Source organism: Hipposideros armiger, unplaced genomic scaffold (genome assembly GCF_001890085.2).
Source record: "Hipposideros armiger isolate ML-2016 unplaced genomic scaffold, ASM189008v1 scaffold_447, whole genome shotgun sequence".
Lineage (NCBI taxonomy): Eukaryota > Metazoa > Chordata > Mammalia > Chiroptera > Hipposideridae > Hipposideros > Hipposideros armiger.
The window spans coordinates 150,403-163,815 of NW_017731797.1; the positions used below are offsets into that span (position 1 = coordinate 150,403).

Consider the following 13,413-nt stretch of genomic DNA (forward strand, 5'->3'; position numbering starts at 1 on the left):
CAAGCCGGGGCGTGGATAGTCCTGGTTTATACTGTTTGCCAATTTCCATGATGTAAGTTCCCCCATCATGTCCAATTTCAAGCTAGGAACATGAAATTGTTACTAATCACAGAGGAGGGAGAGAGCTCCAGCACACCACTGCCTGTATCCATTCCCTCTCCTGCCTTCCTCGCCACGCCTCCCCCCCCACNATCCATTCCCTCTCCTGCCTTCCTCGCCACGCCTCCCACCACCACCACCACACACACACACACACATAAACTCTGGACCCTGCGACAGCAATGGGCAGATCCAAGCCAGAGAGGGCAGTGACAGTACTATAGCTGCAGCCTCAAGGAGGCCCCTGATGGGGAAAGTGAAATACCTCTCTTTCAGAAACATCTACCTCCAGCCCCCAGTCATCTTTGATCTCAGCCTCACATCTTCATTCTTCTCAAGTGTAACTTCAGGATCTCACAGGAATTTGGGGCCTGAGGTCGACAGACACTCAGATGATTCACTAGCCACTTTCTCACTAAACATGGCTAAACACCATGAACTATTCTAAGATAATAAAAACCAGAACATAATTTTCTTCCTCCCAAAGCAAACAGAAAAGGAAAAATGATCCAAGGAGAGCATTCTTGTACTGATGCACAAAATTCACTCACTCTTCATCATTCTTCTACATAACTGATGAGTAATTTGGCTCCTTGAAGCCCAAAACCCCTTTGTAGGGTCCTACATGCAGGAGAGCAGAGGCCCTGTGGTCACGTCTGGTTTGAATCCCAGGTCTTCTATGATAGCACAGTGACCTTTGGCAAATTACGTCTCTCTGAGCCTCAGTTTGCTCATCTGTGAAATGGGGATTATAATAACAGTACATACTCTATGGGGTTAGACTGCAAGAGTTCTCCACTAGGAGCAACTTTTCCCCCTTGGGGATAGTTGGCAATGTCTGGAGACATTTTTTGTTGTCACAACTGGGTTTGGGGGGGTGATGTTACTAGCATCTAGAAGGCAGAGGTCAGGAATGCTCTTAAATATCCTACAATGTATATGACAGCCTCCGACAACAAAGAATTATCCAATCCAAAATGTCAATAGTGCCAGGTTGGGAAACCCTGGACTAGAGTGAATATTCAGTGAGGCTATGCACACAAAGCACTTAGTAGTATCTGGTTTGGGGCCAGCCGAGCGGCGCGTTGGTTAAGAGCTGGCTTGGACGCCTGCTCTGAGCAGCAGGGCCCCTGTTCGGATCCCACATGAGGGCCAGTGACACTGCCCTCTACAGCTAAGATGGTGAACAACAGCTCGACCTGGAGATGGGCTGCCATGAGTAGCCAGCGACGGCGTAGGTTGCAGCCCCTGCTGCAGTGGGCTGCCATGAGCTACCGTGTGTAGCCAGCAGCCAGCGTGAGCGGCCAGCAGCCGGTATGAGCTGCCAAGAGCCGCCATGAGCAGCCGTCCAGAGGCCAGCAACCCATCTGCTTCACCCGGGAAGAGCGCAATGATAATACCAACATGGGCCAGTGAAGCGACATCCTCCACAACTAGGCTAAAGAACAAAGGTCAGCAACTTGTCTGATCCCCTTCCCCCGATTCCCCAGTGCTGTTCCCCTCCCTCATTCCCCAATAAAATCTTTTTTAAAAAAACAAAAACAGAAGTATCTGGTTTATTTTTTGTAATCTCTCAAAAAACAGAAGCTGCTATTCTTTTTGGAAGAGCACAGTCTTACCCTTCTATTTCCAGACTTGAACCGTTGAGGTGGGATGTGGAATCCCTGAGTGCTGAGAATCTGGCTCACTGCTCCAGATGTGAGTCACCCTGTAAATGTCGATTTATTTTTATTTAGAGCAGAGCTGAGGCTGCACAAGTGACTCAGGGCTAGAAGCCTTCCCAGGTTATCGTGACTTAACTGGCTGGGCTGGAAGGAAGTAATTTTGCCCTGAAGCTCTCCTTCCAGAAGGTGCAAGCATTCCAAGATTCAAAGACTACTCGGTACTCACTTGGAATGGGTGTTGCCCTGTTTCTCACCTTACTCCACACATGGTGGGGCTTGGAAAGGCCTGAGAAAAGTAGCTGAAACCACGAGACCTTGCTTATCCCGTATATCTTCCTCACTAGTCTGTATTGGTTTGTTCCTCCCCTGCAGCCTGATGTGAAATTCCTTCTTGGGAGTTGCAGCTTTGGGTCAACACGTCCACTCTCTCCCACTAATACACATTAATGTTAATGGATAGATTTAAAGGCAGATAATCTCGATAGGGGTGGGGTTGGGGGGGACAGTGTTAAAGGAAGCTGGGTAAAGTACATGAGCACTGGGTGTCCTAAAGAAGGTGATAGAGAGAGAAGGCAAAGGCAAGCCAGGGAGCATCTGCAGACTCTGGGCCTGTGCCCACGTCTTTCTTGAGAAGTGGTGTGCCCAGAGGCAAACAGGTGGTGGGAGAGGCAAGCCCTGCATCCAGGCTTGCTGATACCAACCTGTAACCCATCATCCAGCCAAGCTCCGCCTCTCCCTGAGTCACTGAAATGAAAAACCCTGGGGTTGGAAGGAGCTTTAGGGGCTACCAGTTTCTTTCTTGCCCACCATCTTGCAAGCCAGTCAGTGGCACAGCCAATTTATGCACCAGAGACTGTCCAGCTCCAAAGCTTGGACTCCTTTAGGGTCACAACCTCGAATGCTTCAGGGGCCAGATGACAATAAGGTTAAATGGTTGAGTGTAAGACAATAGGGGCAGGGGCTGTGAGGAACTGCAGGCTCTGCCCTAAGGCATTCAAATTCAAATTAAAAACAAACATTGAGCATGCCAAATAAAACATATCTAAGGCTTGAGTGAGTGGGTGAGGCCCTTAGGCTGGGAGGTTTTGACCCTGGCCTAAATAAATGGTCTTCCCTATCCCCCAACAAGGGAGATGTCTGTTGGATGCAGATCTCGAGTAATAGGCTTTGAGCTACCAAGGACTGTCTGGAAAGTGGTCCTGAGCAGGTCTTTGCTCCAACACTTCCAGCGATGAGGTGAGCCTTACTTCCCAAGGCAGCCTTGGATGGGGCCTACCTTCCCCCACTACTAGAGCCAGTTACTACACCTGCTTGCTGTGGACCATTGATGGGGGTTGGGGTGCCCAGGTAGGGACATATCTTTCATTTTGCAAACTTAAAGTTTGGGATTTTTTTTCATTATTACAAATAAAATACAAGCTCACTGCAGAAACACTGGGAAATACAGACAAGCAAAAATTAGACAAGAAAAAATATCCATACCTCCCCTAACCACTGTCCCCCATTCAAAGAAGCACGGTTGACATCCTTGGTGCATATTCAGACTTCAGGTACTTTTTTGCATAGGGAAAGCACTACTTCTGGGTCTGTAACCTGTAAACCCACCGAGGAGATGCACCACGTACCATACTGCTCCATCTGTGGAGATCTCATCAGACTCGGGTTTCAACACACAGGTCTGACCTGTGTAGGCCCTTGGCTGCCCAAGCTTTTCCAAGGCAGGCACTAGAACCTGTCTTACTCGTCCTCAGGGACTCTACAGCGCTGGGCACACAGTAAGTGCTCAATAAAAGTATTTCCAACCGTTCCCCCCACACACACACACTTGCCTTGGCCTCCAAGGCCTCGAGTGACGAGGAAACAAAACCTCGTCTAGGAGGGCGAGCGCCTGGCTGTCTCCAAGGTAACTGAAGTTTGAGGCTGGGAGTGCTAACGCATGCGCACACTCACTCTTCCTTCCCGTAACCTCCAGAAGAACGCAACTCGTAAAAAAAAAAAACCTGCCAGAAGCCGGGCGCGCATGTGTGGTTAGACCGAATCCCAGCCGCCTCCGCCTTCTGTCAATCCGTCTGCCCAGCAATGTCTTCACCATAAACATTACCCGGAAATTGTGCCCATTTCTGGAAACGAGGCCTCGCTATCCAATCGTTGCTAAGGGCGGGACGCGCCGGCTCATTGGTTAGATTGGAAGACTGGGCAAGGCCAAGGATCGAGGTGCGGCCAAAGCTAGGAGGCGCGAAGCGAGGCAAATTTGCAGCCGCCGGGGGAGGCGTGGCCCCAGGGCCGCCGGGAAGGCGATAAGGGGGCGGGGCTCGAGGCCGGGGCGTGGCGGCTGTGGGGCGGGGCGACCGTGGGGCGGGGCGACCGTGAGTCCCACACTCAGCGGTCGGCCACCGGCGGCGGGAGATCGTGGGCAAGGGGAGCGCGACAGTCGCTGTTTGGGGAGATCGGCGCTTGGCCGGTAGGTGACTGGGCGGGTGGGGTCCCGAGGCTCGGAGCAGGGAGCACCAGGGATGGGTCGCCCCTCAGACCCGGGACGGTCTGCGGCCTGGCCCGCAGCCCCGGAATAGTGGTGGTCGGCAGCGCGGCTGGTCGGACCCACTCGCGCGCGGGCCTTCGGCCCTGGCGGCCGGCTGCCGGCGCTCCCTCACTCACTCTGCCAGGGCCACGGTCGCACGCCGTGCTCGCCCCGCACCCCCACAGGCGACACACTCGCCCGAAGCGCGCGCGGGGGCGCCCTGCTTCCCTTTCCCCAACACCCCGCGCTCAGCTGCCCCCACCGCCAGGCCTGCCCATCCTGTTGCGTTCCCTGGGTTCCCTTAGGATGGGGGCTCGCCTCGGCACCGGGCAGAAGGTGTCTGATGCACAAGTGCGCGCTGTCCGTGCGTCCTCCCACCTGCCCTGGCAGTGAAACCCTCTGGCCTTCCCTGGGAAGTTCTTGGGTCACACACCCCGAGGCGGGGAGAAGGAGCAGAGCTTGCCCTTGGCATTCAGAGGAGCAGGGCTGGCCGCTCGCAACATCCTCCTCCTTCCCCTGACTCCTCTTTAATTCTTATGTCCGCTCCACTCCGTACTTTATCTGTCGGCTCAGATGTAGTATTCTCTTCTTGGAAGCCCATCATGGCCCCTGGCAACCTGCAGCCACCGGGCACCAAGCAGAAAGAAGCCACTTGTACAGTGCAGAGTCCCACCTGCCCAGAAGCCTCCTTGGTGCTGGGTAACTTCAGTAAAAGCGTTTCCTTCCTTATTAAAGTTAAATGTTGCTCTCAGTCCTAAAGAATGAACTGGAAAATGAATATGGGAAGAGAGGGGAGGATGAATGGAGAAAAGGTACAGAAATCAGTGGTGTAAATGGCAAAATCACTTTTGCTAACTGGAAACAGCGAACACCAGTGACTTGATTAAGAACTCTAAAAGCAAGTGAAGTGAAATGATGAGAGGTGGGGTTTAACACAAAATAGCAGTCTGAAGTTTATTCCAGGAAAAATGTTGAAAACCCCTTGACTAGAAACATGGTCGTTCTGAAACATTAGAGGGAGATAGTATCTTAACATTAGTGATGTGTTTTTTACTAAGTATCTTAGCATCTTCATACCTGTAACCTCCTTTTTCCTTTAGACGTCTGTGTGATAAGATAGAATTGTCCTGTTTTACAGATGAGGCATCTGAGGCTGGGGGGGAGGAGGGGGTATATATCTTGCCTAAAGCCTCAGAGCTAGGACTCAGGGTGAGGACTTGAGGCTGGGCCCCTGGAATCTTCCTCAGGCTCCTTCCCTGGGACCAGGACCACATTCTGGGACTTAGATGCAGGAAGGAGGGAGTAGTGTTTGGTGTAGTATTTATGCTCTTAACGTGAGAGGACAGGTGCTTGTCTTACTTACTATGTGTTCGGATTTACTCTTGGTGTTTTTTAAGTGATGTCAAAGTCAGTTCCTTTAGTGCAGCGATGCCAGACCTCTGAGTTTCTCAGAGACACCTTTAGGACATCCTCATTTATTTTGAAGGGTGTGGTGAATTTCTCAGAAGGTCTCAAAATAAAAATAATAGTCTCTGATTTTCACTTGAGAAATCTGTACTCAGGTATATGTCCCAGCACTTTTGTGAAATCAATAAGTTGCCAAGCTTTAGGTCATCTTCTGACTGTTCAGATTATAAGGAGCAGTTCTGAAGGGTGGGGGTTTTTTTGGTTTGGTTTTTTTTTTTGGCCCCTGATATTGTCTGTTAGAGTTTGTGGGAGCAGCACCACAGACAAGAGACCTTGCCAAGTGAGTCTTCATCTATTTAACAAAAATGTCTGGTTGGCCGTTTCGCTTCAACAGATGGAGGTTTCTTCCTCATTTGGGTTCTCCTGTTGAACACTGACTTCTTTGTGATCTGCTTGGAGTGTTTGTATATCATTTAATGTTGAGAAGCAGCCTTGCCCTGATTGGTCGTCCAACTCCAGGGAACTGTTGTGATTTTTTTTGGTGCATGATAACAGTTCATCCTGGCCAGGGTCTGGTGAGAGATCTATAGAGATGTGAATGAGGTAAAGCTTCCTCCAGGGTTGTTTTCTTCATTGTTGGCACCCTCTTAAGAGTGTCTTATCACTGTGGCCTGTGAAGTCACTCTGAATTTCCTATTTTTTTTCCTGTCTCAATGGACAGCACATGAGCTTTCCTAGCAGGTCTGCCTGACATGATGAAGAGCTGACAGATTCATGTTGGTTGACCTGACAGATGTTCTTTCTGGGAGGATAGTTAGGAAATCTTAAAACCAAATTCAGTCCTAAATTAAAAGTAGAAGTCAGCTTGATATACTTACAGGCAGCATATTTATACCAATGACTTCCATCATCTCAAAGCTGTTTTTTTTTTCCTGGCAAAGGGTTAAAATGCAACTAAAATTCTGCTTTCATGATTAATAAGTCACTACCGCAGTTGTGTCTGATGCTTCCTGTTTGCCCCATTTTAGTATTTCAGTTAAACTGGAAACATCTGAGCATTATGGGCACTTTTGATGGCACCGATGTGAAATTGGCGGGAAGAGGGACAATTCCATGTCAGTGGATTTGGGGATCAGTCAGCCCCTCTGGCCTCTGCACACAGAGATCTGTAGGAAAGGAAAGGAATAGGGGTGAGCATCTTCAAGGGGGAGGGTGAGCATTCAAAGTGATGCACGTGTGAAGGCTTTGCACGTACTTGGTGATGCTGACTGAAATGTCGAAAAGCAGTAGATGAGAAATGGAAGGCCAAACATAGGGCAAATTGTGTTAGCAGAACATTTCAGTTGAGCTGAGCGAGACATTGAAGTATGCCGGATATGGGATCCTTAATTGTGGGCTTGTCTTACTACCTGAGTAACAATGCAGAGAAAAGTCATTTTTCCTCAGTGGCCTGCGCACCCTTCTTTGTATTCTAATTTAAAGGATTCTCTTCCCTTCTTGCTATTTTATATCCTTTAATCCCTTGTCCTCCTGACATAAATCCCTTGAAATTATATGGCATGAAGAGTGATGGTACTTTGTATCGTGTTTCCCCGAAAATAAGACCGGGTCTTATATTAATTTTTGCTCCAACAATCTACATTTATTCATTTACTCATGTACAAAAATCTACATTTATTCAAACAGTCATGACTGGCTGACAATCTTAACTGGGGCTTATGTTTGGGGTAGGGCTTATAGTACGAGCATCCTGAAAAATCATGCCAGGGCTTATTTTCCAGTTAGGTCTTCTTTTTGGGGAAACACGGTAGCTATTTTTTGTATTTTCTCACAAATACGCATACAAAGAGAGACAAGGACAAAGATCAGGAAATGGAAGCCTCACAGGAGAAGTAAAGTGGATTAGATAACTCAGGAAATCAGTGTCATGCCCAGAACCTAAACCCACGTTTCTTAACATCTAGTTCACTGCTTTCTCTACTAAGTTACTCATGAAAGAATAAGTTGGTTTTTTTCCCCCCAAAAAAATGTCAGTTTTGAAACCAGGGTAGCTGCTTTATCTGTCTATCTATCTATGTATCTATCTATTTATATTAACAAGTATTACTATTAATAAATGTCATTAATGATTATTGATATCCATTATTCATAATACTTATTAATAAAAGGCTGAAAGATGAATAGCACATCCTCTCTATGGGTCTGCTCATCCCCATTTTACAAATGCAGAAATTAAGGCAGAATGGTGAAGTGATTTGCCCAGAGCAGTAGAGCAAGTCCATGGTGTCTCCATGTCACACGTGGAGATTCAGGTTGTCAGCTCAGACAGACCTGGGTCAGGTTCAGGTCTGCCATTGTCTGCCTGTGTGACCTCCGGCAAATCACTTCACTTTTGTAAGCATCGGGTGCCTCATCTGTAAATGGGATCAGAAACACTTCATGGGGTTCTTTTGAGTAGGAAATGAGAGGATATCTGTAAAGTTCTAAGCTCAGTGCCTGGCACATGATCAGCCACAGAACACGACAGCTGTTGTTGTTTGGTTGTAAAGGTTGTTGGTAGTAATAGTAGTAGTAAGAGCAGTATAGCCATTGCCAATTACCACATTGACTAGACCTGTTTTCTGTAAGATGATGTCAGGACAGCTCAGACTGCCTCACGGGGCAGAGTCATTTTCTCAGTAGGACCTCCAGGGGGACATTTCTTCTGTCAGGATGTTTTAGCTGTCAAGTTCCCCCTGTGTTACACTCAACACTGGCCTCACCACCCTCCACATGAGCCTGAAAGGGCCCAGGCTCTGCCTGGTGAGAGTTGGTAACCCTAAACCGCCGGCACCCTTGGCCCTCTCAGGACTCTGAGTCAGAAGCAGAGCTGAGCCTGTCTTGTGTCCTCCATGTGGTGAACTGGGTCCCAAGCTCAACTCTGGAGGTGAGAACAAGGAAAACACGGTGTAGAAGATAAGTCCACAAGGACTTGTTCCTCTTTGTTTAGAGACTACGAGGGACATTTTGGTTGTGTGGCGTAGGGTTCCCACCACCACGTGGCACCCCCAGCTCACCATCATTTCCTCTGATAAATATGTCTTTGTCAACTTATCACCAGTACCACGTCTGGGGCCCTGGATCCGTAGTCAGGGATTTGCAGAGTCCCCTTTAAATCACCGAAGCGGGGAAGAAACGGTTTTACATTACATTCTAAATTATTTTTCCCCTTTTTAATACAAAACAACAATATAGGCTCCCACCAGACTGATGTTCCCTTTAAATAACATTTTGTTTTCTCTTGGGGAAGCTGTCTCGATGGCCAAAGAGTCATTTCTAAAGTGAACCTAGTTTTTAGAAAAAATAGATCACCGGATGTCAAGCATCATGTTCAGATGAAAATGAAACCACCAGGCCTGGAGTGGCAGCTCCACACTTAACTTGAGGCTGGAGGTGAGAGGTAGAGTGTGTCTGGACCCAGCTCAGTAGCTGGTTGGCCCCACAGTCTTTATTTGATAGGCACCTCGTCATTTTCCAGGCAGCTTTGCTTAGGTGAGCAGAGCACTTTCTCTGGAAGGTGAGTCACCCATGCAGGGGTGTAGGTGACAGGCGATTTATTCCCCCAACACAGTTGCAGAGGAAGTCTTGAGCAGCCCTAGTGGAGAAGCCCTCTGCCAAAGATCATGTTCATGTCAGCCCAAGAGCTTTGGAGGCCGGGATACGGAAACAAACGGAAGCTCCCAAGGCTTGCTGACTGACAGAGAGATGGACCCCCCGGTGGGGGGGCGGGTCATGTGAACAGGGCACAGAGCCCAGATTAGCAGTGTCACTACACTCCTGAGTCCAGACACCTTGAGGGTGGAAAATGGCCTGCTTCCAGTGACAGTCAGCAAAGAAGCAGGAGGGGAGCTTTGGCCCCGGGGAGCTGGGAAACCCCTTGGCAAAGAGCAAAGAGCAAAGAGCTACAAACCATACTTTGGTGTGAAAGACCTTTCAGGGAGCGCTTTTCTACCTGCTTCCTTTTTGCCACCTGAGTTGGAGGCTCTGATGAGCTCCAGTGATTGGAAAGGACTAGATTAAACCCTGGATTTCTGGAAATTTTGGACTTCAAAACCTGCCACCACTTCAGTTGTCTGTGCTTCTAGAGCCACTGTTTGGACTCAGAAAGCAGCAGCAGAGGGAACTCCTGAGCCATCCCTTCCACCCAGTTTCTGGTTGCTATGGCTTCTGCTGACCCTCTTACCACCAAAGCCATGACCAGGTGTTCATCAAGGCAAAGAGTTCGTTCAAACTCTGCAGTTGCTGTTGAGTTTGACTGCTGATGGTCAGGGACATCCGTAATCAATGTCCAGAGTCACCCACAAGGTGGGCTTGACCTTATTGACGCCTCAGGGAAAGAACTATCAATAGTATTACCCTGCAAGTGGTCGCAGGCTTCTCCCTAGGCGTTCCCCCCCCCTCCCCAACACCACCACCATCTGTCTAGACTAACCAGCAGTCACTTTGGGCAGGCATGGGTAAGCGACCTTAGGCTTAACCACTCTGTCAAGAAAGAGCTATTAGAATTACAGACTGGAAATGATTCTTACTGTTTGTGTACTCTTTTATTTTACAAAAGAGAAAATAGTGACCCAAGGAAGCTGAGTGAGTTGCCCCAAGCCACATGGCTAGTTAGTGACAGAAACCGACTAAAATCCACGCTCTTTTCAGTGCTGTGCTGCCACTGAACAAAGGAACTACACCTGGAGCAGGGACTGTATTCTTTAACTAGCTCCTCCTTTGTTCCCCCACCTCGACCCCATCACCCTCAGCCTTTCTACAAGCTCTGGCAGACCTGGGAAGGGTGAAGTCAGGGCAGCAGCTGCGCTGAGTCGAAGAAAATGTAAACAGAAAGCTATTTATCTGACACACTCTTGTACCATGAGGTTCATGTAACAAAAAGAAGGTCAAGGTTGATAAAATACAATTCTGGGCAGGGCTACCCGGAAGTCTCAAAGATTGCCTACACCTGTAGGGCACCCTACCTGGCCAAGCAGTATCTTACCTAAAGTGGGCGTTTGGTTACTATGAATGATTGATTGTAAGGGTGCAAACCCACTGGGCACCAAGAACCTCTTCTGTATCTTTGTCCTGTAAAGAAGAGACGTGTCGCCGGTGGCATGCCAGTGGCCAGAAGAGCCAGAGTAGTCAGCACCATCCCAGCTGGGTCCATCCAGCTCCTCTCAGTGAAGAGGCTCTTCCTTGTGGGCAAAGCATGATGTCATATCTGGATGGCGGCCCCTGCAAGTGCAAAGAGCTACTGTATCCAAGATCCACTACCCACGTGCTGACATTGACGTTTCCTTTTTACTGGGCCAGAATCATTCTACTAGTCAATACCAGGGACAGCTGAGAGGCCTGGGAGGAAAGGGCAGCTTAGCCAGCCCCAAAGGAGGATGTTATTGCCAATTAAGGTTAGAAATGGACTCCTTTGGCCCAGGAAGTGGGTTGGTTGAACCAGGCTCCTGGAGACCATGCTCGGCAGTCCAAACTGGCAGATGCTGAATTTTGAGAGGCAGAAATAGATTTTCAGAGATATATATCAAAGGCAGAAATTTGTGTACTACCTCCCATCTAGCGAGTGTATGCAAATCTGAGCCCAGATGGATATCACCCAGTTCAGAAGGGTCATTTCTCAAGGAATTGGGAATAACTGGGTCTCTAGGTCAGCATTTAGGAAAGGGGATTACAAGCGTGGCTCAGTAGCCAGCTTGCGTGACACCTTCTTGCTGGGGTTCAGTCACAGTGCAACATGCTGTGACACCTTGTGCAGGGAGCTGGCTTCATGCCCTCTTAGACAGTCCAGACATTCACATGCCAGGCCAACCAGGCTCTCAGAGCCCACAGCACTCATTTATTCCTCAGGAATGCGTCAGTCATTCTTCACTCAGTGGACACTTGTCAAACGTATCAATGTGGCAGGCTCTGCTAGGTGCTAGAATCTAAAAAGTGGGGACAACCAAGGTGCTGTCCTCGAGGAGCTCACCATGGCGGGGGGAAGATAGACAGGGAAGCTTACACAGTACAGGTACTGACTCGTGAACCACGACTATGGGAGCTGGAGAGGAGTGAGGAAGGCCCCACGGCCCAGCTTGACCCAACACTAACTGTCAAAGACAGAGCTCCTCCCCCCACCCCCCCTTTCTGCAGGTGTCCGGGCAGGCACACCCTCAGCCTTTCTGTCATCTTGGGGCCTCCTACCACTTGTCAGCTTGGAATAGGAGCTTGAGAACAATCTGGAAACTTCAACACTCTAGGGGAAAGGAGTCATTTGTAGAGGTGTAGGCACTGTAAGTAGAAATGTGCTTTAAACCATATTGTAGTTCAGCACAGCAGCAGACAATGACTAGCCAACTATTAGAGACATGGCCGTCTTATCCTAGCCTTCCGGGCTGGAATAAAGAGGGAAGTCCCCATACTGGCAAATCTCAGGTGCTCGGTGCCGCTCTGAGACAGACTCATACGTAGATGATCCAAGGCCTGACCCATGACAGTGCTTCTTATCAACTGAGTTCAGCATTCCAGGAAGGCCTTTCCAGGCCCACAATGGTGAAAGCCCCGCGAGGGCAAGGCCCTTGTCTGTCTTAAGCGCTATTGCACCTGTTCTGATCCGCATAGCACCTGGAGCATGGTAGCCACTGGCCAAGTATTGGCTGCTGAGTGAAAGTCCGACACTAGAATCCACACTCCTTTTTCTGGGCCCTGCTAGCCGGAGAGAGGATGAGAGAACCGCAGGCTGTTTCATGGTTCCCCCTGCTGTACCAAGGAATTGATCTGAGATCCTCTGCGAATATTCCATTATACCACAGGACCGAAGCCCTGTCTCCCTCCCTGGGGGAGTACAAGAATGTGACCCTGTATTGTAAAGGGACATGTCAAATACACCCCTGCTGCTCATGTCCTCGGGCTGGTCACTCGGGCCAGGCTGTCAAAGGGTGTGTAATATCTGAAACGAAGCCCCGGTCAAGGTTCCGCTGCCAAAGGGCAGACCTGGACCATGCGCCTCCTTCCATCTGCTCCATGCGTTGGAAGTCTTCTGTGGAACGCCAACGTGTTTGGGTTTCTTGTTTATTCTGAAGTTCCTCAAACTAGTTCCTCAATTTCAGAACCAGTCACCAGTGACTGTTTACAGCCTCCTCCCTTATAGGAGGGCTGAGCCTGCCTTTCTCCTTCTTCCCTGAATACAGACAGACCCTGCTGGAAGCCAGTCCCACCTGGGAAAACCAGGGCTACAGCCCTAGAGAGGAGAGGGGAGTGGTTGTAGTTCAGCCGGTTGATCTGAGGAACGGCTCCTTGCTCAGAATTCAATCCGAAAGTTTAAATAAGGAGAGTAAATGTTGCTTGTAATGATGACCTCAGGCTGGCAAGATACAGAAGTGCATTTTGACTCATCAAAGAAAGCTGGTTGTGTTTCGCCTCCCTTTATGCCATGTTTAGGGCAGTGTATGGCACTGTAATCTTTGGAAATTGGTCATTGTTGACCAATATACACTGCAGCCCCCACTTAACCGGGATATTCAGTTACACAAAATACCCCAGCCTACAGATTTCAGTGACACTTGAAATTTTTTTTACATAACATACATTAAAAATTCCTTGCTGCTTATTGTATAAAACAGAGTACTCATGTGGTTGCGGTTTTTTCCTCAATACTGCTTCCCCCACCCCATTCTCCTACATTCCAACTCCGTAATTGTCTCTGGATTA

General features: G+C 49.0%; 1 protein-coding gene across 1 annotated transcript in view; it reads left to right on the forward strand.

Annotated features, from left to right (window-relative positions):
- Positions 1 to 4,124: 4,124 nt before the first annotated feature.
- The window catches only part of MAP3K14 (mitogen-activated protein kinase kinase kinase 14), a 41,299-nt gene continuing 32,010 nt past the window's right edge, over positions 4,125 to 13,413 (forward strand). Inside the window, exon 1 of the mRNA XM_019665695.1 lies at positions 4,125 to 4,224. The gene's annotated coding sequence lies outside the window, so the exon portion shown is untranslated. The remainder of the gene's footprint in view (positions 4,225 to 13,413) is intronic.